Here is a 25,150-nt window from a genome sequence, read left to right on the forward strand (position 1 = left end):
GCGGTGCCAGGCTGGCCAAGGTGGGTGCCAGCAGTGGCCCCACAGATTGACCCTGATCCCCACTGGCCAGGCCTAGGGACCCTACCCGTGCATGAATTTTGTGCACCAGGCCTTTAGTAAATAAATAAATAAAAATAAAGTATATGATTGTCTAATCACGATGCTGTGTACCTGACACTAATACAAAATACTACTGAATGTAAACTGTAATTGAGAAATATAAATAAAAGAACTGAGATCTCTGATGCTCGGAGAACTCATTCTGCTCCATGGCCATCGCCTCCCAGCCACCAAAGGCTGAGCACACCTGGGGCCCCATTTGGAAGATGCCAGCAAGAGTTGGGTGACAGCACCTTCAGCAAAGATCTCCCCTTAATCTGAAGCTGCTCCCACATTCCAAAACGTACACGGTGCTCTGCCGAGTGCCAGGGTCAGCTTTTACACGCACGCTCACTTCAAAGTCCCCATTTAAATTATTCTGCTTTATTATACGGCAAGTCTTCTGTGAAAGCTTATTTCATCCACTCTCTCTTGGAAAGAGATTACAGTCCTGCTCTGTTGCTTTAAGCACATGCCATTTCCCCAGCGATTAGGTAACTGAATCCACGGCATTTATTGGGCTCGGTTCCTGCCAGCACCAGGAAGATGGGGGAAAAATGCAAATGCCAATGTTTCCCCGAGTTGAAAGTACACGCAACGCACACTCTTTATCAGGCCTTGCTGCTCCTCTTTGATCAGCCGTCAGAAACTATCTCCCCGCGGCAGCCAGGACTGGGCAGCGTCAGCGCACACTCCCTGCCAATGACAGGTGGTAATAGAGAGGGTGCGAGCCCTGGCCCCGGCAGGCGGCCCTGCCTCTGATAATGGCCGCAGCATTGAGGTGATAACCGTTCGTAAACACCCCGACAGCCAGTGACTCCATATATCAGCAAAGAGGGCCAGATAGTCCAGCGCTCTCCTGCCCAGACAAAGGCCCCGGCCGGCCCGCTGGGATTTGTATGTGTGGCAGGGGTCACCACTGGCTCCTGAATGTCATCAGCCACGCTGGGCTTTGATTTATCTCTTGCCTAATTGTAGGGGAGATGCCTGGTGCTGGGGGAGCTGGGAGCATCTGTGAATGTGTCTCCCCAAGAAGAGACCCACCTGGGGAGCAGGTTCCCCGGGACTACCTTCTCAGGTAGGACCCCCGAGGGAGGAGTTGCCCTGTAGCACCTTCTCTGACCATCAAGTAGAGTCAGGACATGGGTCTGGGAGTGAGGCGCCAGGAGATGGGGGTGGGGTGCTCTGAGTGGCAGCCCTCCAAGGGCCCGCCCTATGCCCAGCCCACAGCCAATGCTCAGCCAGCATAGCAACAACCCGCGGTGCCCGGTGCCCAAGGACACACAGGGACTGATGACATAAGTTTTCCCTTCCACGACCCACTCACTAAGCGAAGTGAGGCAGGTCCCTCCATCTCCTTTTCCCATCTCTGAAGTGGAGCTAATAACCCTTTGTCTCCAAGGAGGGCAGAGGTGAAGCGAGGTTCCTGCCAGGAGTCTATGCTCTCTGCTGCTGCCCCACTCCTAGTTGACAAGTTCAAGATCTGAAGCATCGTTGTTTCTCTGAAGGGTCTGCCTGGGAAATCATGCCTCGTGATTTCCAGAGAGGGGATTAACAATGAAATGTGGGCGCTCCTCCTCCCCGGACAGTCAGGCCTGAGGCGATGGCTTTCGTGTGGACAGAGACGTCCCAGAGCCCGGGGCAGGGAAGGGAGGAGCTCCATCAGTGTTGGTGCTCCCTGTGCTTAGAGGTCAGGGCAGGTAAGCTGACAGCAGGGCCAAGAAGAACATCAGAAGCCCAAGCGCAAGCAAACAAGAAACTCCAGCAAGAGTTCTAGCACGAGGGGTTCAGGTGAGAGGGTGGGTTCAGGTGGTGAAGGCCAGAGGAGTCTGCAAGGTTTTAAGAGAATGCAACGGCATGCAGGAGAGAAGCATCGTGAGCTGGTGATGGAAATGGGCCTGGACTTAAGTGCAGGCTCTAACACGCATGAGCTGCGTGGCTCTGGGCAAGTTCTTTACCCTTCAGAGCCTCTGATTCCTCACCCATAAAACCAGCAAAACAACCCAGTACTATAGGGCTGTGGTGGGGATTGCATTAGGGGAAGTGCCCGCACATGGTGAGGGCTCTGCACGTCCTGGTGAGCTTGCGTATGCGTGGGTCATAACAGGTGTGAACAACTTCATGCCACTTGACGCATCATCATCCATTTTCACGATCACAATGACCCCGGGAGGTCATGCAGGCACCACCCCGATCTCTGAAGCCCAGAGTGATGGGTGGCAAGCTCTGTGTCCCCACGTGGGAGATCCGGAACACAGGCTCCTCCTCCGCAGCCTGGAGCTTCTACTGCTGCTTCCCTCAGCTGCACCTGCGGGGAGAACTGGTGGACGAGAAAGCTCCTGTCCCTCCTCACTTGTTCCGAGAACGCTGGGCCCGTCAACCAACGCCTGTTAAAAAGCCCTCCCACTTCCACCGGCCCGCGATCCTTGGAGGATCATGGCAACGTGGATGAGTCCTTCCGTCTGGCGGACAACGCACGGGAGAAAGAACACCGAGAGAAGACCCGTTCTCTCCTGGCATGGGCATGGACGGGAAGTTGTGGGTAGGAGGTTGGAAATACAATGTTCCACAAAGGAGCACTCGATCGTCTCTACCGTCCCGAGAAGCCACAGAGGGGATGCAATTAGTGGTCCTGCTTCCGTGCTACGAGTCCCAGCAGATGCCTGCAATGCCCCTTCCTTGACGTGTCTCCCACCCCTGCCAGTGCCAACGAGGGCAGCAAAGGAGCTCACGGAGTCTGCCAGCCCTGGAGCGAGAGAAGGCTGCAGGTGCGTGCATGTCAGCAGGGGCTGGGGTCGAGAGGCCAAGCCCTTGGAGGGAGAGGCCACCTCCGAGCTCTTAGGCAACTGCGTATCTCGCCAGTGTTGTCGGCACAGCTATCAGTCATCTGGCCAGCCCAGAGACGCTCCGTCAGATGGGCTGGCCCTTTGAGTCCCATTACGGGGGCGGAAGGGTCAGTTTCAAGGGGAGAAGACACTTAATGCAGGCTGTTTGCGAAGCACAAAATAGACGTACTTAGAAGCAAAGATCTCTTGCTGAGGCCCTGCTCTGCTGTTTACAAAGCCCTCTCACGTTTATTATTTCAGTTAACTCGCACATTCATCAAATATTGATTAGTGTCCACTATGATATGAGTCAAGCACAGTACCGAGAGGTATGGAGATACAAAGGGAGCCAGAAAAATAAGAACAATAAAGCTCATGGTCCTCTATGAACTCTGGGAAGCTGCAATTATTGCCACTTCCCAGATTTACGTTTTACTGAGGCTGAGAGAGGTGAGGTTGCACCAGGTGTCCGGTTCTGAGTGTAAGTCTTTCCCCGATGCCTCCTGGGAAGCCTTGCCCTCACGGGCTGCCTCCCCCGCTGTGAAGCCCTGAGTGACTATCCAAGTTATGACGAGCACTTTCAGAAAGTCGGGTTGTACAAAAGGCTCTTTACCTTTTGGGGTGAAGCTGATGAAAGCTGTGAGCTTACCCCCAAAATGTGTGTTTGCTACATAACATTATGTAAGCAATTCTGGGGTGCTTTCGGATCCCTCTGAAGTCTGTCCTTGGATCCCAGGTTAACTAGATCAGTCCCCTGGCGTTAGTCCCATTCTGCCTTTATTAGTCTCATGGGCTGCTCTCTAGCCTAGCTTAGAAGCTCCTTGCGGGCCGCATCCCCCTTTGTACACCGTGCTTGCTCAGACCATGTTTGCCTATGGACTGATTATGACCATCTGAGATACTGACAGGTACATTAGGGTCAGTACCCATTGGGTGTGGTCCCCGAGCCAAAACCTCAGGGCCAGGACTGGGAGGAATGAGATGGAGATAGGCAGAGAAAGGAGCAAAAATTAAATAGGAGGAAGGAAGGAAGGAGATGATACCCGAGCAGAAAACAGTGTCACAACATCACGCTACTGCCTTCGGTGCACTTATTTGAGATCCGCGGTTCTGGAGACTGGAAGAACCCAGACAGTCCGCACAGAGAGCCAGTCTCGCACAGGTAAGCCGCGGGCATCCTGCTTCCCAGCGCGCCATCCTGCGTTGCACTCTCCCCAGAGGAGAAATGGGTCAGGTTATTGGGTTTCACACACCCACTGAAGGCACGCTGTGACAGCTGGCGGGCGGGCAGCTGCCGGGCTGCGAGGGGAGCACGTGCTCTGCCTTTTGTATGCCACTGTGGAGGGGCACGGAAGCTCAGAGGATGGCGGTGGCAGGGGGGCGATGGGATGTTCCTCTGAGCTGATAGTGTCTAATCACACCCGGGCTATTTAGGGGACCGTGGCACGGCCTCCGTTTTGCATTAATTAGGTTCGGCCCAGGGATCTGGAGTTGACAAGAACCTGTTGATCAAATTTCCAGCCACCAGGGAGGCCAGTAGCAAGAGCAACACTTGTAATTAAACAAGGTTATTCAAGAGGTAAGCCCTTCTAGGTGAGAGCTCACGAAAATAATGATGTCCACGCTGCCCGGCCAGTGTGGCTCAGTGGCTGAACGTCGACCTATGAACCAGGAGGTCAGGGCTTGATTCCCGGTCAGGGCACATGCCCGAGTTGTAGGCTCAATCCCCAGTGGAGGGTGTGCAGGGGGCAGCCGATCCAATGATTCTCTGTCATCATTGATGTCTCTCTCTCTCTCTCTCCCTTCCTCTCTGAAATCAATAAAAGTATATTTTCTAAAAATAACAGTGCCCACACTAACTAAGAAATGACCCCAGGCGTGATGAAAGCAACCGCTGGAGCGCCTCCGTGCCTGCTCTCCAAACTAGCTCACCAGACGGAGCCAGAGCCCGGCGCTGTGGGGAGGGCTCCTTCTCTGCACGACAGGTTGGCTCATCAAAGCCCAGGCCGAGGAATGAGGTGTACTTGGTTACTGGGTGTGGCTGCAGGCAAATCTCACTACGTCAACATGCACCATGTCACGACTAACAGGAAGTGGTTCACTGAGGGAGGGTGGGAAAATATGAGGACCCCACATGTCCTTCTCGGTTCCTGAGGGTGGTTCTCGAGATGCCCATAACCCCACGTGCACAGACATGGGGCAGAGCAAAGGGACCTAGACCCTGGCAACCATTTATGACCCAGATTGCCTAACGTTCACCTCCAGGGGTCCTCAAACTACGGCCCGCGGGCCACATGCGGCCCGCCGAGGACATTTATCCAGCCCGCTGGGTGCCGCTGCCTGTCCTGCTTAGCAGCCGACTCGTCCCGGGCCCGCAGTGCGCATAGGAATTTGTTCATAGTTTTTTTTTTTTAAACTATAGTCCGGCCCTCCAACGGTCTGAGGGACAGTGAACTGGCCCCATTTAAAAAGTATGAGGACCCCTGAACCTGTGACCTTGCACCACGGTTGTCCTCTATTCATCCATTTGGCTCTGGGGTTTGGATTTCGGGGTGAGGTCATTTTGAAAGGATTTACTAGTTTGGTTCGGAAGTAAGAGAAAGGAAAGGTACCAACAAAGAAGAAAATGCTAACGTTGGCAAGCCAGGAGATGCTGGTGTCCCAGATGTGGTGACGTTGTGCGCATCTGTTCTCACAGGCCCTCACTGTTCATCAGAGGTCCATGAACAGACAGCCGTGTGCGGCCAACGCATCAAAGGGTCCTGAGCCAGGGAAGAGGAGCTCAATAGTAATGGAGACACCAAGAATTTCCGTGCAATTTAACACGGAGTAGTCATTTTGACACCTTCCACAACTCAGACTTTAAAGGTCAGAATGTAGATTTGTTAATCCAGACATCTGTGTGATAACTGGGATTCTCCCGTTAACTTTTCTGGTTACCCTGGGTCTTAACTTCCCCACTTACCACATGGGGGAAAAATGGGTGACTCTCATTTAAGGAGTTCAATTGCACAGTTTCAATGTAATTTACAATAATACACGAACAGGGTAATGGTGAATGTATCCTAGGGTAAAAATGTACCAAATTGCATTTCCTTATGAACCAGATAACATAGTCAAGCAGTCACACCATAAGGGTCTAAAACATTTTAAAAAACATGATTAAAGGTACTTGGTAAGCAAAAGACCTGGGTTCAAATGCCGTCCCCTGCTCCTGTCTCATTGGATGACCTGGGGTAAGGCATTTAGCCTCTTTGGACCTTGGCTTTGTGACCTACTGTAGTGGGTTAAATGACGTCCCCCTAAAAGACACGTCCATCTCAGGGTGTGACCTTATTTGTGAACAGAGTCTTTGCAGATGGAATTAAGGATCTCAAGATGAGAGCATCCTAGATTTAGGGTGAGTCCTACATCCATGACTGGTATCCTCACGAGAGAAAGGAGGGGGCGATCCTGGACACAGAGGGAGGAGGCCCCGTGAAGGTGGAGGCAGAGGTTGGATTTATGCCGTGACCAGCGGTGGAACACCGGGAGCCACCAGAAGCTGGAAGAGGCACGAAGGATTCTCCCCTGGAGCCTGAGGAGGGAGCGTGACCTTGCTGACGAAATTCTGGCCTCCAGAAACACGAGGGAAGAAATTTCTGTTGTGTTGAGTCACCAAGTTTGTGGTGATTTGTTATGGCGCCACAGGCAGCCACCTGACCTGTAAACCAGAGAGACAAGCATTTGCCTTCTAGGGCTGCGTGAGCCCGATAAGACGTCCCTGAGAGAGTGCTCAGGAAAAGGCACAGGGTCACTCAAACACAGAGGATGCCCTGGGCTCTGCGCGCTTCTCGTAGGGGATGTGGGATTCTGGGAAAGGACTAGAAAGTGAAGAAAGTGACTGGGGACACCTCTAGGCCAGATGACAAGCAGCTAGAGGAGCGACAATCAGCTCCTAGTCTGGGAACTCCATCCCCAGAGCTGAGTGGTTCTGTGTCATCACACAGCAAGGGCCTTTGTGGGGAGGCACCACATCTGAGGGGGTATGTCCCCCCCACTTCTCTGAGGACGCCTGCAGGGGGCACAGGAGAGCAGGGGGAGTGGCCTCTTAGCTCTGAGGTTGGGTCCCTTATGACATCTCAGCTCCCCACATTCTTAAATGAGGACACAGAATCATACTCCACACAGGTGAGGATGACATGAGACAGGCTGCTGGTGACAGGACTATTACTGGGATGAACTATCTTAGGGCGATGTGGCGATGGGCCTTAGGAACGTCTGAAAAGTAGGCTCGCTCCTGACCTAGGAATGCCAGCCACTTCCAGCAATGTAGCCCAAGTAAGTAATCTAAGATGCCAGCAACCCTTCACCCACAGAGACGCCTGATGCCGCTTTAACACGGCCTTACAATAAGGTATTTGTTAAGTAAATTATCTTTCCGGCAGCGGAATATTATGTAGCCATGAAAAACGATGTTTATAGCAGAGAAAATGTTTAGAGAGAACGTGAAACTAAAAAAGCAAAAACAAAACTGTACAGTTAGCATCACCAAACCACGTCAAGGAAACGTAGGGTCCATTTTAAATGACTCACGACAAAAGGTTATTAACTACGGTTGCCTCTGGGTAGTTGGGTTCCAGGGGACTCTTCTGTTTACTCCTTTCTATGTGTTTCCTGAAACTCCTGTCACCAGCATAAAATAAACAAACATTCGGGAAAAGCTGGGAGAGAAGGAGAAAAAGCCCCTGACAGACACCCTCATGCTGGGACCTGGACAGGAAGCCCCTGAGAAGCGTTTGAGGGGCGGGCCCGGCTTCGCCGATTGCCTCTCAACAAGCCCTGCGCCTGCCTGAGCTGGGCCTGCAGCGTGGCTTGACTCTTCCCCCGGTGGCCTGGCCGGCTGCACGCAATGTTGACTCATCCCTGTGCACATCTGACTTATTTCCTCTTAATCACATCAGGAATGTGCACCAACTTGCGTGAAAAATGTCACAAACAGTTCCCCCTGTCTGCAGATTTCATACAGCAGATCAGAAAGGGCCAGCGAGCAGCTCTGGAAGGAGTCGGTTTTTAAATCAAGTCCCTTTGCCTGTCACCTTTGTCCCTGCCCTGCCCTGCCCCCTCCCGTACCTCCACTGTCCTTTGGTTAAACAGGACACAGTTTCCTAGGGGACACCTCTCATGACTGTCACGGAAGGTCTGAGCCCCTCACACGCCATTAGGTCATTGAGCAGGGCCCGCTGCCTGCCCCCCACCCTGGGAGCCCGAGGGGTCGGTCGGCATTGCAGGTCCCAGTAGGAGAATTCCCACCGGCTCCACCTCAGACCTGACCCGGAGGTGCCTCAACCAGGAGAGCCTCCCCAGCCAGGCCGACACTGGCATTTCCCAGACGGGATCCTGAGACCCTTTCCTCCTCGGCTGTAAGCCTGGCGCATCCAAGATCTCGCCCCGTCCAAGTGGGAAGGCAACCGTCATTTTGCAGCTAGACTGCAGGCCACGCAAACATGCCCTCAGGATGCTCTGGCCTGCTTCTGAGGGTGGAGAGAATGCACACACGCACGCGGTTACAGGAGTCCCACGACAAGGCTCAGAATACACCGTAAGACAAGCCGTGTCCTCGGAGAAGCAGCGCCGCCTCGGATGGAAACACTTCATGGAACAGTATCTCTCGAGACAAGCATGCACACAAACTGGATTTCCTAGGACAGTGTCCAATTCCCAACAGTCACTTCTCTGATCAGATCAGATACCAGGAAGGGCGAGAGAACTCACATTTGTGGAGCGTCTGTTGGGTGCCGGGCACAGCCACTTTATGCGCATTACCTCACGGACATCACCCCCAAGTCTGTGAAGTTGAGGCTGACATTCCCATTTTATAGATCAAGAAACGGAGACAGAGAGAAGTAACATTTTTGTTCAGATGACGCTACCAAGGGTATCTCCAGGATTCTGATTCTAGGTTCCTCTGGCTCCAAAGCCTATACTCTCCCCATTAAAATCCATGCTGAATTGATTTTGAAGATATGGCTGCAGCACCAGTAAGGGGGTCTTCAGCTCAGTCTTCCTAATCCAGGATTTTAAAGTGGTTCTTGCTGTTGGGCTGTAAGAGGATGTTGTGGGGGGCCAGCAGGGGGGCAACCACCCTGTGTTTGTCTTACAAGAGGTTTCAGTGCTCCACAAACAAGCCAATCTGAGGCTCTCCGTGGTGGCCTGCGCTCTGCTCCATGCCCCGTACCAATGACACCTAGAAGCCTCTCGGCCCCGCCCCAGAGTAACACATCAGAAGCTGCACTGGGTTCGGATCCCCAGGGATCTGTGTGCACACCAAACCTGGACAGTGCCGCTGACGCTGCCCACCCTGGCCCGTCCCCAAGCATTTTCCAGATGTTGGTCCCTTCGAGTATATCTGGCTCTAGCTACTCATTTAAAGACAAGGAGAGTGAAGCGGGGGAGGGGACAGACATGGGCTGCGACAGAGGCAGGAGCAGAGGAACACTCGGTCTTGCCAGTCAGCTCCATTCCATCCAGCGACCATTCAACTGCATCTCCTTCCTCCTCCCTCCTCACCCCACAGTTCAACCCTCAAACCGCCCTCAGCCGCCAGTCCCCTGGCCTCTCCCCTCGGATCCAGCCTTGTGCTAAGTGTTAACACAAGTTCTAGGGCCGGGGGTTAACACTCTATTCAGCAAACAGAGTTCATACCTCCTGCTAACAGGCCAGGCGCTAACTGGGAGTACGGGGCACCTCGAGGCCTCATCCGCAAACTGCGCAGGGCGGACAGGACGTGGGCTGTCCCTGCCCTTTCCCCTCCGGCCTGGCTGCCTATAGGAGAACATGTTCCCCTGGCTGGGGAATCCTAGCGTGCCTTGTAAAGCGGCCACTTCATTAGTAAGTGTGAAAATGCCCAAATAACTGTCACTCTGGGGTCTCACCGTGCGCCAAGGTTGGCGCCTGTGGGTAAAGCAACTCCTAGAACGAGCCTGGAGCCGGGGGCCAGGACTCCCTCCACTTGTACTCCACTGGGGCCAATCAGGATGTTATTCATTTCCCTCGCTGAGAAGGAAGTTCAAAAAGGCCAGGAGCGCCTCCTCTACCCCGTCCCTGGGCAAGAAACGCCAATCCCTCCTACGAGGAGGAAGCAATATATTTTATGTCGGCTACACTCATGCAAGGAGCAAGTTTACAGAGCTGGCCAGAACAAGCGTGTGTGCGCGTGTGTGCATGTGTGTGTGTGTATGCGCAGAAACCTATCTTTTTATCTTTGGACCTAGGGTACATACTGGGTTAGAGGAAGATCAGAGTCATCCACATGGCGGGGGGGGGGGGGGGGGGGGGCGGAGGGGAAGCCCAGGCGCCAAGGGCCTCGAGGAGGGGCCTGGAGACCTCCTATTACTGTGTCAGATGGACGCAGGCCTGTCATCCAACCTTGAGTTAGGGCTAACAGCTGAATGAAAGAATGAAGTTCTCATCGTGCTTCATTTGAGTTTTAGAAATGCCTTTAGGGTTGAGAAGCTACTAGATATAGCTTTCTCATGTCCCTCAGACTGTGGTCATTAACCCTTCTGGGCCTCCCTGTACAAGGAAGAGGCCTGGATATGAGCGCTATACTCTTCTAATGTAGGAAGGGACGCTCCTGCTCTCAAGATCCACAATGAGCGGTGGTCCCTGTCACTGGGGAAGCCCTCCCTCCTCTTTCTACCCCCTGCCGGGGTGTCTACCTTCAAGGCCCAGCAGCAGTAGTTACAAAACTGCTCCCGAGAACAGATGCATTCGGCATAATGCATGAACTTCACTGCTGGAGGCTCTGAGCAGCATTAGGTCTTAAACATACAAACAAGTAGAGCCTGCTCCTGCCTTGACATTAACTAAATGTCTTCTTGGTCTACACATGGTCCCTCTTCTACACTGGACTAGTCAGCTCTCTAACATAGGGGTTTTATTTATTTTTTTAATGTTGAATTACATTCAAGCCCACTATTCCCCCAAAAGGAGTGGGCAGTCAGACTGTCTACACCAGAGGCCGGTGAGGGTGCTTCGGTGCAAATGCTCAGCGAAGGGCGCTGGACCAATCATCTAAATACCTGCTTTCCACTGGATTCCCAAACACTTAGCTGCTCAGCAGCTCTCCTCAGTATCAGTGAGTTAGCCTTTGCACCCCACACGTCGGAGCCCCGCCAGTGACAGTGGCTCCAGAACCTTAGGTAGACATCTGTGTGGGGCGGGAGGGTGGGGGTGTGATTTGTGTCGTCAGAAAGAGACCCCATGTTATCATGGAACCACCTCGCGTCTGAAGCAGCAGTCCCAGGTACTCCAGTGCGGAGCTTGAACCCTGGTTCTGGGAACGGGTTTGATTCTTCCCCGGGAACCCCTGCTCCAGAGCAGCACGCCCTCCAATCCAGCCATCAGAATCCCGACTGGAAAAGCATGTGACTGTCCTCCCACGATCATGGTGGGATCTGTGTAACCATGTGGTCCCTGTGGCCACCCAGCTGCTGTAGGGGAGAGCTGGCTGCATGGGGAACTTGCTGACTCTTCCCCTCCTTCTTTCGTTTCCTCGGGGTTTCCTCCTCCCTCGCTGACCAGGCTCCCAAGGCCTTGCTTTGCTCCTTCTGCTCCTTGGATTTGGTGCTTCTGAGGTTCTACTCTTAACCCTCTTCTCTGGCTTCTCTGGTCAGTTTGCCCGGGTGAGGTCACCCACACTCGTGGTCACCACTACCACCTACATGCTACTGACTCTGCCAAACGGCACTTCTAACTCCCTTCTCTCCTGCATCCAAATCCATTTGTGTCAGACCACACGTCTTCACTTGATGTTCCTCAGCACCTCCCAGTCAACATGCCCAGAACCCACCCATTCCCCTACGTCTCCCAAACTGGCTCATCCTTCCCTGTCACCTACCTAAGTGAATGGCAACACTGGCTTCTCAGTGGCCCCAGCCAGACTCCTCAGCCCCACGCCCAGCTCACTGGGAAGTCCTATGGATTTTACTTCTTACGCCTCTGTCCCTACTCTCCACAGGCACTGGGCTTAGGCCCTCATCAGTTCTCACTGGGATTATTCTGACAATCTTTAAACTGGCCTTTCTGCCCCTTAACATAGCTTCCTGCCCTGTGGCTCAGTTGGTTGGAGCGTCGTCCTGTACACCAGAAAGCTGTGGGTTCGGTTCCTGGTCAGAGCACATACCCAGGTTGTGGATTTGATCCCAGGTCCGGGCACATACAGGAGGCAATCAACTGATGCTTCTCTCTCTTTCTCTCTCTCTCTCTCTCTCTCTCTCTCTCTCTCTCTCTCATCAATAAAAACATATCCTCAGATGAGGATTTTAAAAAGTCATAATAAAAAGAGAGAGAGAGAGAAGAGAGGGAACAAACTGAGGTTGTTTAACCTGCAGAAAAGAACGATATAGCTGCAAGCCCAGTATTCAAACATTTGAAGAGCGATTTTGTGGAAAAGTAAATAGATGTGGTTTTTGTTTGTTTGTTTGTTTGTTTTGTGACAAACCAGGACACGGGGAGAAGGAGCTGCCATGCTGTGGACCAACAAGACAAGACGGGCCAACGACCCGACAAGCTGCCTTCCGCAGCAGACTCAGGCTCACCCTCCTCCGTGAAGGCCCTGGAGTCCCCTGGGCAGGGGTGGCCCCTCGGTGGCACCCTCACTGCACCTGCACACCCTCTAACATGGTGTGGAGGGGATTGTGACACTGTGGTGTGTTCTCCTCAACTTAGCACTGAGTGTTTGGCCTTATTTTTGTATTCGCAGGGTCTAAGAGAGGCAGTGGAGGAGACGGTTAAAGTCCCGGGCTTTAGGGTCCCTTTTCTGTCACTTAATAGTTGCCTCACGTTGAGCAAATTAGTTAGCTCCCCTGGTTCAGTTTATACATCTAGGAAGTGGGAATAATACTCAACATTCAGGCCGAAGCAAACGTGCTCTGCACAGTGCCTGGCACACAGCGAACGCTTTAAGGCACCACCATTCCACTGACCCTCCCCATGACCCTGCGAAGTTCTCCCGTTTCAGAAAGAAGCCGAGGTGCAAAGAGACTTTGCATTAGGCCACCACGCAGGACCCTGGGGCCGGGATTTCAGACATCTCATAGCTTATTCCTTTCAGGCATTTGAAAAAAGTTTTGTCCCTGGTTTTTCAATCATGCTAAAGTGATCTGACAATAAAAGGAAGTACTTTCTTCCACGGGGGAATACAAATGTTCTTTGTGAATTACATCACCTCTTCCAGAGGAATTATCTTATCAATCAGGAGAGAAGCTCAGAGATCACAAAGTCGGTCTAACCCGTGCTCCCCACCCCGTCACTGAGCTCTACAGACCTAAGTCAGTCACTTGGCCTCAGAGAGGATTGTGGCCCTACACACACCACGGTCACCTTCTCAACAACAACTGCTGAATGCGGAGAAGGCGCGATGCTCGGGTGCATGACCAAGCCAGCACCCTCGGCCTTGTAATTCACTGACCTCCACACCCCAATGACTTTGACCTTCATTCCAGCAACTCACTCACCTGGATCTTGCAGTTGGCACTTCCAGTATTTTAAGCAAGAAATCCCACATTTTGATCATAAAACTTCCTATGTATCTATTTCTCTCACTTCCTTATTCTTACCAAGGAAGCGCCTGGAGCCCTCCCTATCACCCCAACCCACTGGCTTCCTCTTGGTGACACCTTTTCACCATCCATCCCAGTGTTCAGGGCTCACAGGTCCAATAACACCCTCACCACCGCCCTCCCTGCTCCTCCTGGTCTGTCTACCACGCTTGCTTTGCCAGTCGCATCCAGGATGAGCCATCGGACCATCTGAAACCTCCGTCCTACTCCTGGGCTGCTGAGCTACACCAGAGACAACCACACACTTATGACACATTTATCAGCCAGGCCTTCCCTGCTCCTCGGCCTTTTCCCCCCATTTGTTCCTCGTCAGTTCCCTCCTGCATTCCCCTCGTCTCAAACGCCCCACACCTGTCACAACTCTCTCCCTCATTCTCAGCAGATGCCTGTCGACTAACTGCCTTTGGGATTTCCTTTTAGTTCTTTCTGTTAAAGATTCAGAAGTCCATGCATCTTAAAGTGACCTCCGTGTAGGAGTGAGAAGCAGAGAACACAGCCCCTGCAGAACCTCCAGCCAGCCGTCAGGCAGCGCGGGAGGGAAGTCTCCTCAGACACCAGCAAGCAGGATGGGGGTGTCGGCTGGAACCAGAGAACAGCGCTTCCCGCCTGGAGTTTCCCACTGAATACGTTCTGGGGTGGGTTTATTTTGTGTGTTCTTTTTAAATTTTGCCCTTGTCACTTCCACTCTCCATCACAGAGCGTGTGAGGCTGAGTGGCATCCGAAGGTGGAAGGAAAAGATGATTATAACGGCCGAGTGAGCCCCTGTCCCCGGCGATGGGTTATAATCCAGATTACCCTGTGCCGCCTCCAGATGAGAAGGGACAGAGCAGTAACCACTCCCGTGAGCTCTGCACGCAAGTGTGTGTGTGCGCACGCGTGTGTGTGTGTGCGCACGCGTGTGTGTGTGTGTGTGTGTGTGTGTGTGTGTGTCTATTGCAGTCATCCCAGGAGCCAGGAAACACCTGTCCAAAGTGATAAACAAGCTGCTCCAGCGACGCCACAACTCTCTGCCACGGGTGCCAAGCTCTGGGCTGAGCTGGTGCCATGCGGGTCTGCAGGCTCGTTTCCCCCACGCCCTGTCCCTCTCGTTAAGCATAATGAGCCTCTTTCCGTGCCTCCAGGGGACGGTGCTCCCTCTCATCTCTGGGCCTCTCCATCTCCGCCTTGCTCAGGCTTGGTGATATGAGCAGAACTTCTGGGCAGCCCTCCCTGCCTCCCCTAGGGTAGGGCAGGGGCCCTGCAGTGTGCTCCGAGCCCCCGGAACCTACACAGCACATTTCGGGGCACTGCTGGACTGCCTGCTTCCGCTTCTAGAATATGAGCCCCGCCAGGGCAGGGAGACCATCTGTCTGGTTCTCTGTGGGACCCCCACCTTCTCTAATGTCTCTGCGATGACCGGAGAGAATCAGGGGTTTTAGATTTGGGCAGAACACGAATATCTATCGGTGCAGAGATGGAAGAAAGCCCTGGCGAAGGTGAGGCTGGGCCCAAGAGGGACTCTCTCTCGAGAGGAAGACCCAGGGTTGATGCTGTAGGTTTCACAATGCAATGGCCCCAACTCAGCACAGGGTCTGGATGAAGAGGTCCATGTCTCTGATACAGTGCAAGCAATTGGAAGGAGGTTGGCCCTTTTAAGACCAAGAGGATTTAACGTCAAAGTATGATGCAAGCAGGTAAACTCAGGTTCCTCTATGTAGCAAGGGTTCACGTGTTCCAGCCCGAACGAGACTCTCAGACTCAGCTGCAGTGCTCCCTCGGGTTGGAGCTGGTGCTGGTCTGTCCTGCGCCCTCAGCCGGCTCTCCAGGCTCCTGCTCTCTGCTCTTGTTACTGCCACTTGCCTCTCTTAGCCCACCCAGGACCTCCTTGCCAAGCAGACTTCATCTAACGATACCCAAGCCTGCATCTAGCCAGACCCCTGGGCCTTCTGGGATGAGCTGACTTCACTAACCTGGCACCAAACAAAGCCCCGGAAGAGAAAGGGGCGGGGGAGGGGAAGTCAGGGCAAACGGAGAGGATGCTCCGTGGAGGCCGCAGAGCTGAACTGAGCAGAGAACTCTGCTACAGATCTGCTTTCCTCGTTCCAGGCATAATGCCCAACTGGCACTGCTCTCCGAGGAATTAAGCTGCTTTTGACTTAGACCGAGGATAATCACAAGTTCCTAGAGGATAGTATTGAGAAGGGAACTGTCAGGAGAGCTATCTGGTCACACTCAGACCTGGTAGAGGAGCGGCAGTGGGATGTAGGTCCTGGTGCCATCCAGCTGTTTGGCACAAACCTCTGCACACATGCCCTCAACCAGGACTTCTCGGCGGGGCTACCCGGCAGAATCAGCAAGGGAGCTTTTCAAATGTATGGAGGGGCAAGTCCTGTCCCAGATCATAATCTGAGTTTCTGCGGCATAAGGCTGGGACCTGGGCACCTGCATCTTGACAAAGCTCCCAGGTACCTCGGAGGCACTCCCTGCTGCCTCAAAGCAGGACCAGGCCTCTCCTCCTGCCTAGGGCCGTGTGCCTGCCTTGGCCAACGTGTGGATCCAGGACCGGGGCAGAGCTGACGGGGCAGGGCGAGCAGAGAGAGGGCCCCACACCCCCGTCCGGTTTGCTCAGCTAAACTGGTGCCGACCCTCCATGAATGGACCCACCCCAGTGCCGGGCCTGCCAGGAAACTGGGATGAGGTGGCTAAGGAGAGGGTACCTTCTAGAGTGAAGGAATGTTCTCATTTTCCTTTAGAAGAAAGTCTCGTCATGCAGTGCCGGGATGGGAAATCTCTAGCCCCTCGCGGCATTTGTTTCTGTAGTGCAGTGTCACCTCTGTGTGCCCAGTGTTGTGACCGGTGACCCCCACGTGCCTGCGGAGCGGACAACGGAGACCACCTTGAGGCCTGGCCATGCGAACGACTGGCACAGAGAGGACGGGGAGTGGGGAACTCATCAGGACCCATACAGTTCGATTGACAGAACCAATTCCTCACCCACACCCTCACCACCGGCACCCCCTTTCCCTTCGCCGTATCCTCCTGGTGAAACCACAACCCCGCTCCTCCAGCTCTCTGCCCACGCCCCATCCCCAGGCAATCACTTGTAGCTAGGAAAAAAGCACGCCCTGCTAACCAGTCTTGCTTTAAAATTTCTGACGACTACCTCCTGTGGGCCTTGAACGCTGCCCTCTAATCCTCTTTCCTCAGTCCGCTCGCTCTCCCATTCTCCTAGATGACGAATTCGCATTTGCTCCTCTAGCCTCAGGCTTTCAATACCTTTGCCACCATTCTCCTGTTCAGCCGAGGCCTTATTACTTCCCCAGGTAAACGGAAGCAGTGAGGAGGGAATTTAAAATCCCACCGCTGCATCTGCCCTCCCACCTGATTCTGAGTACACGCCCTCTCCCTTCCCCCAACCAAGGTCAATCCTTCCACCTATGCACTAGACCCCATACCCGCATGTCATCGTTATGTTAGTACTTATTCCATTAAAAAAGAGAGGAAGCTCTTGACCCTACATCCTCCTCTAGCTCCCACCCCATGTCCCTCCTTCCCTTAAACTCCTAGAAAGAGATGTCTAGACTGGCTGCCTGGAATTTCCTCCCTCTCTTCCTCCCTTTCTGTCTTTGAACCCAGTCAGGGTGGTGCCCCCACCTCTCCCCTGAGCTGCTCCTTCAAAGTGGGTGACCTTCACATTACTGAACCCTCAGCCGTTTCTCAGTTATCATCCAACCTGACCTGTCAGCAGGTCAAGGGTGCATCTGACATAGCTGGCTCATCTCTTCCTGGGGCTTCCAGGGTACCCCCTCACCTGGCCTCCCTCTCACCTCTCTCGCTGCGACTTCTCAGTTTCTTTTGCTGACCCTTTTACTCATCTCCTCAGCCTCTAGGTGTTGAGAACTCCAAGGTTACATGCAAAGCCATGGTCTAGTCAAGAAGGGATTAGTCAGTCTTCCCACTGCATTCTTACGGCCTGGGTCTGAAGTGCACAAGGGCCCGGGGGCCCTCATTCACAGGACCAAAACCTTTTCTTCCTTGTCTTGTCAGGGGGGCCCTGGGGACAGAAGGAGAGGTGGACACTGGGGCCAGGTGGCAAAACAGAGCCAGGGCCAGAGGCCACTGTTAGAATCGGTATTCAGGCTGAGAGCTGCACACCATGAGTGCCAAACATCCGCTTCCACAACCGCCACTGAACGACCTTCCCAGGTCACCCACTGCCTCTGAGTAGGCCGACTGAGTAATGAGTCCAAAAGCACATGAGGAAATGGGGGAATCAGATGGGTTTCTCAACTTTTAAAAAAATCAAGATGCTAAGCTTTGGCTCACTAATAGAGCAGAGAGAGGGACGTGACTGCCACGAAGGAGAGAAACAGTGTTCATTTTATCTCTGGTATCCACCCCCCCCCCCACCCCGTCCCCTTGGTAAGGGCACTGGACAGGCTTCCCATTTGAGAATTGATAAGGATTTGCCTTGGGACACGGAAAAAAAAACAAAAAACACCCACCAAAAACTTTTCTCAGCGTCACAGGGGAACATGCACTCTTCCTGGGAAATGGGAAAGGCATTACTCAGGGTGAGGGCAGGAGGACTTCCTCCCACACAGCCCTGCTCGGCCAGATCCCCCAGATCCCGTGGGGACCAGCCGCCTCCTGCCCCTGGGATGGGCCTTCGCCTGACGGCGGGGCTGCGCCTGACGCACAGCTCCTAAGGCCCTACCTCCACTCGGCTAACAAAGCCAGAAAAACATCTGCTACTCCTAACCCTCCGCTTCCCCAAAGAAATGATTAAAAAGTTAAAGAAACACTTCCATATGGAAGAATCCTATCCCAACAGGTCACCACAAAGATACTTCAAACACAATAAAAGAGGAAGAGCTTTTAAAAAAAAAAAGCAGAGAAGTTCACAGAACCCACATACATAAAAAAAATAAAATAAAAAAAAATAGAGCCACCCTGGCCTTACTCAGCCCAGAACTTTACACAGTTCAGAACACCATTTGGCAGCTAAGTGTGTCCTTAATCTGCTCAATTTGCTTATTATAGTAAAGGTTTAGAAGAATTTGAGAGTGGTGGCCAAAAATACTGCCATAATCTCTATCCCTAAAGTAAACTCAGAAAGTGAATTAACTTCTTCAACTGAAATATTTCAAAGCTGAACGCCACCCCCCGCCCCGGCACCCCATCCCGAGACCAGCCACAGTCACTTCAAATCAAAACCACTCAAGTAGAATGCAAACATCGATCGGGCACCTAAAGTGAGCCAGGCCCAGTACTAGTCACCGGGACCCAAACTGAAGTGTGACGTTCCACCTGCCTCTGAGGGGCTCACAGCAGAGAAGGGCGCGTAACTCAGAGGCCAGAGCTCCGATGGAGGGACCCGGGCAGCGAGGAGACACAGGACAGTGAAGAGCACGGTGCTGGCCACACACAGGTCCTGCCGCAGCCGGTGGCACTGGGCGGGGCCCCCGCTGAGCCTCAGTTTCCTCACCGCGGAAATGGAACGCTCTTCCTGGCAGGGTCGGTATGAGGATGAACAGAAACACACAGTGGCACGCCCGCCACCCACTGTGGATGCCAGGGAGGCGTTTCTGTCTCTAAAGCTCCGAGAAATGCTGGAAGGCTTCAGCTACGAACCCTGTGGATGCCCAAGGCCGGAGCGGAGGAACCGGACCAAACAATGACCTCTAAGGAGTGAGAGCGAAAAAGAAAAAGAAAATGGGAAATACTCGTTTTCTTTGGAGCTTAACACAAACAGAGGCAGTTCATACGGAGCCTGCAAATCGCAGGCCCAGGGAAGCCTGCCAGGAGCAGGGTGGAAAGGTGACGGAGCACTTTGCTCCGAGGGGAAGGCCTGGGCAGGCGCTGGGCAGGGCTGAGCCCTCCAGGAGGCTGCAAGCTGCCTTCTTTGCTCTCTCCCTTGGGCCTTAAATTGCTTCCTGAGGGGAGGACCTGGCTAATGGTTTATTTACAACAGGAAGAAGTCATTACCTTGGAGAACTCGGACTCATATACCTCACCATTAGCCAGCAGCACAGCTCTCTCCACCAATAACCCCCAAAGATATATGAACCAGCAACTGCCCCCATGGAAGCACACGGGCTGTAGCTCTGCCCACCGCCCAGGGGCGAGGGGGTGTTAAACGCAGCACGAGAGGGGAACCTGGACAGCGATTCCAGGCTTTGAGGTGGGAAAGTGTCACGTTATTTTTTGGTTCTGCCGCTGCCTTTCTCGTGTGACGTTGGACCCTTGTTGGGAGCCCCTTGTCCGCTCTGGGCAAAATGGCATGACACACTCATGCCCCAAATCTAGCTTCCCCAAAAGGATGCCATCAGTAACATTACAACAAACGGCAAACGGAGAGAGGAAAATCCTTGTGGGTGAGCGGAATGGAGCACCGTACAAAGCACTCGGGCCAGCAGTGTGGGCAGCCAGGCTCAGAGTGACACCTCGCCCCTCCGAACGGGAAAGCCAGGGTCCCTGTTAGGGAAGAACTGGCAAGGGGGTGGGCATAGGTGAGTAAGCTTTCTAGAAAGACCCACAGAGGACGAGCCGGAAGCTCTCTATGGGGAGGAGGCTGACAAGGACAATGAGAAAGACGCCTAAGGGAATGCAGGCTGTCTGTTCTGATATTTAATATCCAAGGACTAAAGGCAGAAGAGGTGCAAAAAGCTTAATAGTATTTGTAGTTCAAATTAAAGTGTTCAAAGCCCCGTTATAGAGAGCAGGGTAATGTATGCAATGACATCTGGGACTGTAATCAGCAAAGCGCTTTCAAGAGCTGCCAAAGCAAACAGCCAAATAACAAATCCACTTTACAGATCATCAATCTGGCCCAGGACTTGCCAAGGTAAATAGTACAAGGCTGAAGTTTGCTTTGCAAACCAGGGAGCTGGGAGTCTAGCAAGGCCTTGATCCCGAGCAGCACCGGTGGGGCAGGGCCTCCCTCGTGACAGGAGAGCCGACAGGCCCTACATCGGAGCAGAAAGTGCAGAGGAAGCCAGCAGAGCAGGCTCTCGGGGGATCTGTGCAGCCCTCCGCCATTGCTGAAGGCGAGGTCTGAAGGCAGTTGTCAATCTGGTAGGTGGCCACAGCTGCGAGGTTAGGTGGCGCCCACTCAGGTGCCGCTCTCCAGCCCAGACTCTGGCCAGACTGAAGTTTATGGATCTCTAAGAAGAAAACCCGTCCAAAGTCGCGTTTTCTCCCTCTCTTCTAGTCACTATGAAAGGCCCTGAAATCCCAGTGCTAGGAAGGCAGAACTCAGCATCCAGGAGATGAACCCTGGGCCAGGATGCTCTCCGGGACAGCAGGCTCGCGGGGACCCTACTCTCTGCTGCTTCAGAGCCCGGAGCAGCCCTGAAGGAGCCATGGCAGAGGGCCATCCTGCCGCCCTGGCTCAGTCTCTCAAATGGGAAAAGGGGCCAGACCTCTTGGTCAGACCCAGGAGACGCCAGCCTTAACAGCCCAGAAATATAGGCCATTTCTCTCCTCCACCCAAAACCGTCTTGACGCAAGATGCCTTAGTCCCCGAAGAGCAAGATCAGGGAGATGTGTAATTACATATTTATTTATGCAATTATTTGTTTAATGTCTGTTTCCCCACAATGACTGGGCTAATGGCTTCCTGATATCCCGGGTCTCTCCATTATGGCATCCCCAGGGCCCACTGCCACAGGAGGCCCCGCTGAGGGTTCGGTAGCTGAAAGGGAAAATGAATGAGAACTGCCATGTACCGAGCACCTAGTGTGTGCGGGGATGTGCCTCCTGACACATTGCTTAGCTTGTTTTTCACTTTCAATCATATTTTGAATTGGTTTTAGGTGTACAGACAGCATAGTGGCTACACAATCACTTTATACAGAGATCCCCCGAGGTATTTGCAATACCCAACTGGCATCATACATAGTAACTGCAATATTATTATTATTACTTTAAATAATTTTTCATTTTTCAGTTACAGTTGACATGCAATATTATATTAGTCTCAGGTGTACAACCCAGTGACTGGACATTATTTAACTCATTAAGTGATCACCCCGACGAAGCTAGTACCCACCTGACACCATGCATAGTTATCACAATGTACTGACTACATTCCCTGTGCCGTACTTGACATCGCCTGGACTATTTTGTAACTACCAATTTGTACTTTTTAATCCCTTTATTTCCTTCTCCCAGTCCTCCAATCTGCCTCCCCTTGGACAACCTCCAGTCCGCTCTCTGTTAGACACATTGATTAAACCTTAATAAGAGCTTTGTGAGGTATTATTACTACCCCCATTTTCTAGATGAGGAAACTGAGGCTCAGAAAGCCAGTACTCATTTAATTAAACTTCTGTCAAGGTGCCAACATTAATTAACGGGCAGCAACTCTGTGTGGGGGGACATGGCTGCTTGGACGGTCCCTACTCCGTGCATCTTTGCATTTCTCACAGTGTGGGGTTCAGCAAAGAACTAAAGAAATGCCTTCTGAATCACTGGCAAAGAAGAGCAGTCTAATCTGTTTACATTATATCTCACTATGTTAAGGAGACAGGGCAGGAACATCTGCTTGGGGTGAGAGGGGAAGAAGAGGTAGTCCCGAAAAATCAGGTGCTTAGACTGAGGACACGTTGTAAATCAGCTCTAGAAAGCTGGGCTCAGCAGGCGAGGGCAGAGGGGACGGCCCCCCTCTCCACACCTGGGAGGAATTTGCTGCTCTGAGGATTTTCATGGAAGAAGACTTGACTAAAATGGGGCCTCCTAAGGGAGGTTCGCCTATGTCGACATGATGAGAAAAAGAAATGATGGAAGGCTACGAGGGAGCGGTGATGTGCCTGAGGAAGAGCTCCTTGGCCTGTCCAAGGTACCCCTGGGGAACAACAGTGCGGGGGCCATGAGACCTTTGTGCTTGAGTGACAGAGGTCCTGTGCTGGATGCCGGTTCAGTTCAGGTTCTTTCTACCCAGGAAGCCAGGCTGCAGTTGAGGTCTCAGCCTCGGGTACGGGGCCAAGGCCCATAAACAGGGCAGGCATGTACTGGGCACTAGTAAATACCAGTTGCTGTTTTAATGAGCTGTCCTGTCCCTGTGACACTTATTTTCCCAAAAATTACAATTCAAGATTCTTTGTAGCTCCTTTGCCCTGTTTTGCCGTATTATGTGTAAAGCTTGAATACTTTCTGCATTACCCTCACAATAAAACTCTGTAAAAAAAACACACCAAAACACCAAAAAGCTCTCACAGGCATCGTCACCCCATTTTATGATAAGGAAATTGAGGCTCAGAGAAGTTATATAACTTTCCCAAGGTCATCCAGGTCACCCTATCTCCTATGTGCTTTTCTGTGACTTCTAAAGAATGATCCCCATGTTCTCCTTCTCTCAAAGGCCTTCAGTGAGACAGCTTTGACATGAGCAGGGAAGCATTTTGTTGATTTCCTACTGTATCATGGTCATCTGTTTACACATCTGTCTTCCTTGCTAGACTATGAACATCTGGAGGGCAGAGACAGTCTCTGATTACCTTTCTGAATCTCTAGGGCTTGAGGCCCTAGCATCTGAATCTCGAGGGCTCGTCAAATTATATGTTGAATTAACATTAAATGAATGAACGAATGAGTGCGGTATGCTGACCTCATTTCTCAATCAGGGAATCCAAAGACCACAAAGGTTCAGGAACTTGATAAAGCTGGATAGCGAGTCTCATGGGCAAAGGGGGCTCTTGGGCTCAGGGAGGAAGTGAGGGCTGGCATCCATGGTGTGGTCTGCACAGGACTGGTGAAGACTGGGGGCAGCGGAGTGTGGGCTGAGAGGAAGGCATGCTATTGGTGACCCTGAGGCAGAGGCTCGCCTGGCTCACAAAATGCCTCCGTTTTGTCCTGGGTCCTGCTTGAGGGCATGGACAACTATTGCTGATGTGAACTGGTGCCCGCGGAGGTTCTGGGGGATCAGACGCCCAGCACAAACCCCTTTGAAGATGGAGCTCTTCCAAGAGCAACAGCCATGGCAGTTGTGGCTGATGGAGTCTCAGGGGCCAGCTGCTCCCTGTGCAGCAACGGAACCGGTTCCTATCACAGGGATTTCATGTCTACACTCTCACAGGCGTCCCACGTGCCAACCAAGGTCCAGAGGCAGACGCGAGGTGGCCGGGGAGATAGAGCCCCTGAAGGCACCTGGGTGGGGTCTGTGAAAGGGCTCGTGGGCCATGAGGCTGCGGCAGTGGGCGTTTGGGGAGGGCAGTGTTTCAGACAGAGCACTGACCTTGCAATCAGCAAGCCCGGGCTCTCTCGGCCTCTTCCTTGCAGTATGACTTCCCTGAGCCTTGGGGAGAAGGACTCCCACTTCACAGGTGGCTGTGGGGATTAATAAAGTGATGGATCTGAAAGCACTTTGTAAAATTGCAACATACTCTTCACATGAGGTTTCTCTTTCTGCTGTCAGGTGGTTCCCCTCCCTTCAGGCTGCAGCCATAAAGCCATCAGCAGTCTGCTGGCCTCTCTAGGCATCGCGGGGAGCACAGCTCCATCCTGCTGGGGAGGGAGGGAAGCTGGTCTCTAGGGGTGGGGGCAGGGGGAAGGGAGGGAAAGAGGAGCTGCTGGTAGTCAGAGCAAGAAACTCAAGGCCTAGAGGACTCCTTACCCGAGGGCTGCACGCTGCCTGGCTGACAGCTGGCACACCTCAGGCCTGTGAGCCTCTGCTCCGGTGAGTTGCCAGCAGTAGCTGTTCAAAGAGCACCTTCTTCTCATGCCCCACTCAACCCCAAAGAGAAGCCCATCGGGGTGTCTTTCCACAGAGCCTTTCTAGAAAGAGAAAGAGGAGGCCTCCAAACAGCTGCCTCCTTCAGAGAACCAGCCAACGGCCCGACTCCAGAGCCCGGCGGGCTGGGCGGCAACTCTCCGCACTTGTCTGAAGCGGCCTCGCCCTCCTCATGGGAGGTCGGGATGCACAGGCCAGACCAGACACACATATGGAGAAGATTAGCCCAACATGCAAAAGAGACAGACCAGCACAGGATGATACATGGAAAAGGCCCGTCTGGTCTAAACCAAAAAAGCACACCACCCAAACCCATCACGGGCTCAATTATGGGCAGATAAAGCTGTTGTCAGGCCTGCTTCGGGCCAGCAGCACAGGCTGTACACCTGCTACACACTGAGCACATACCAGGTGGCAACAACAGAGGTGGCACCGAAATGTGTCCTCTGTTCGTGGTTTTCTTGACAAGAAGTCCTCTTTCACTTTCTCTTGCCCCTAGCAGTAGGATATAAGAAGGGTTTGGACCTTTTGTCTCTGCTCAAATAACGGAGAGGAACCCCCCACACACACCCCCGCCCCACCACACACACACACACACTTCTAAGGAAATTTCAGAAGCTCTGAAATTGTGGCTGTACCCTGTCAGAATCTGAGCCGAGGAACATGAAACAAGCCAGTGGGGTGTGCCACATGCCTTATACAAGGGCGGTTTCTCTGAAGATCAGCAGGAACCTTTGGATACTGACCAGCCAAAGAACCCACCTCTCACTCTCAGCCTCCACCATCTCCATCCCTCCACCCCTTTGTCCTGAGGGTTCTCAGAGTTGCTACTGTCTCACCAACATTTCTTTTGCCTTTCAGAAAAGGTTGGAGGCTCCTGGAAGGCAGGACAGAGTCTTAGCCTTATGTA

General features: G+C 52.9%; 1 protein-coding gene across 15 annotated transcripts in view; it reads right to left on the bottom strand.

The window, feature by feature from the left end:
* The window catches only part of BCAS3 (BCAS3 microtubule associated cell migration factor), a 490,554-nt gene that overhangs the window by 22,499 nt on the left and 442,905 nt on the right, over positions 1 to 25,150 (bottom strand). The gene's annotated exons all lie outside the window — the stretch shown is intronic.

The sequence above is a fragment of the Plecotus auritus genome, assembly GCF_963455305.1.
Source record: "Plecotus auritus genome assembly, chromosome: 7".
Classification (NCBI taxonomy): Eukaryota; Metazoa; Chordata; class Mammalia; order Chiroptera; family Vespertilionidae; genus Plecotus; species Plecotus auritus.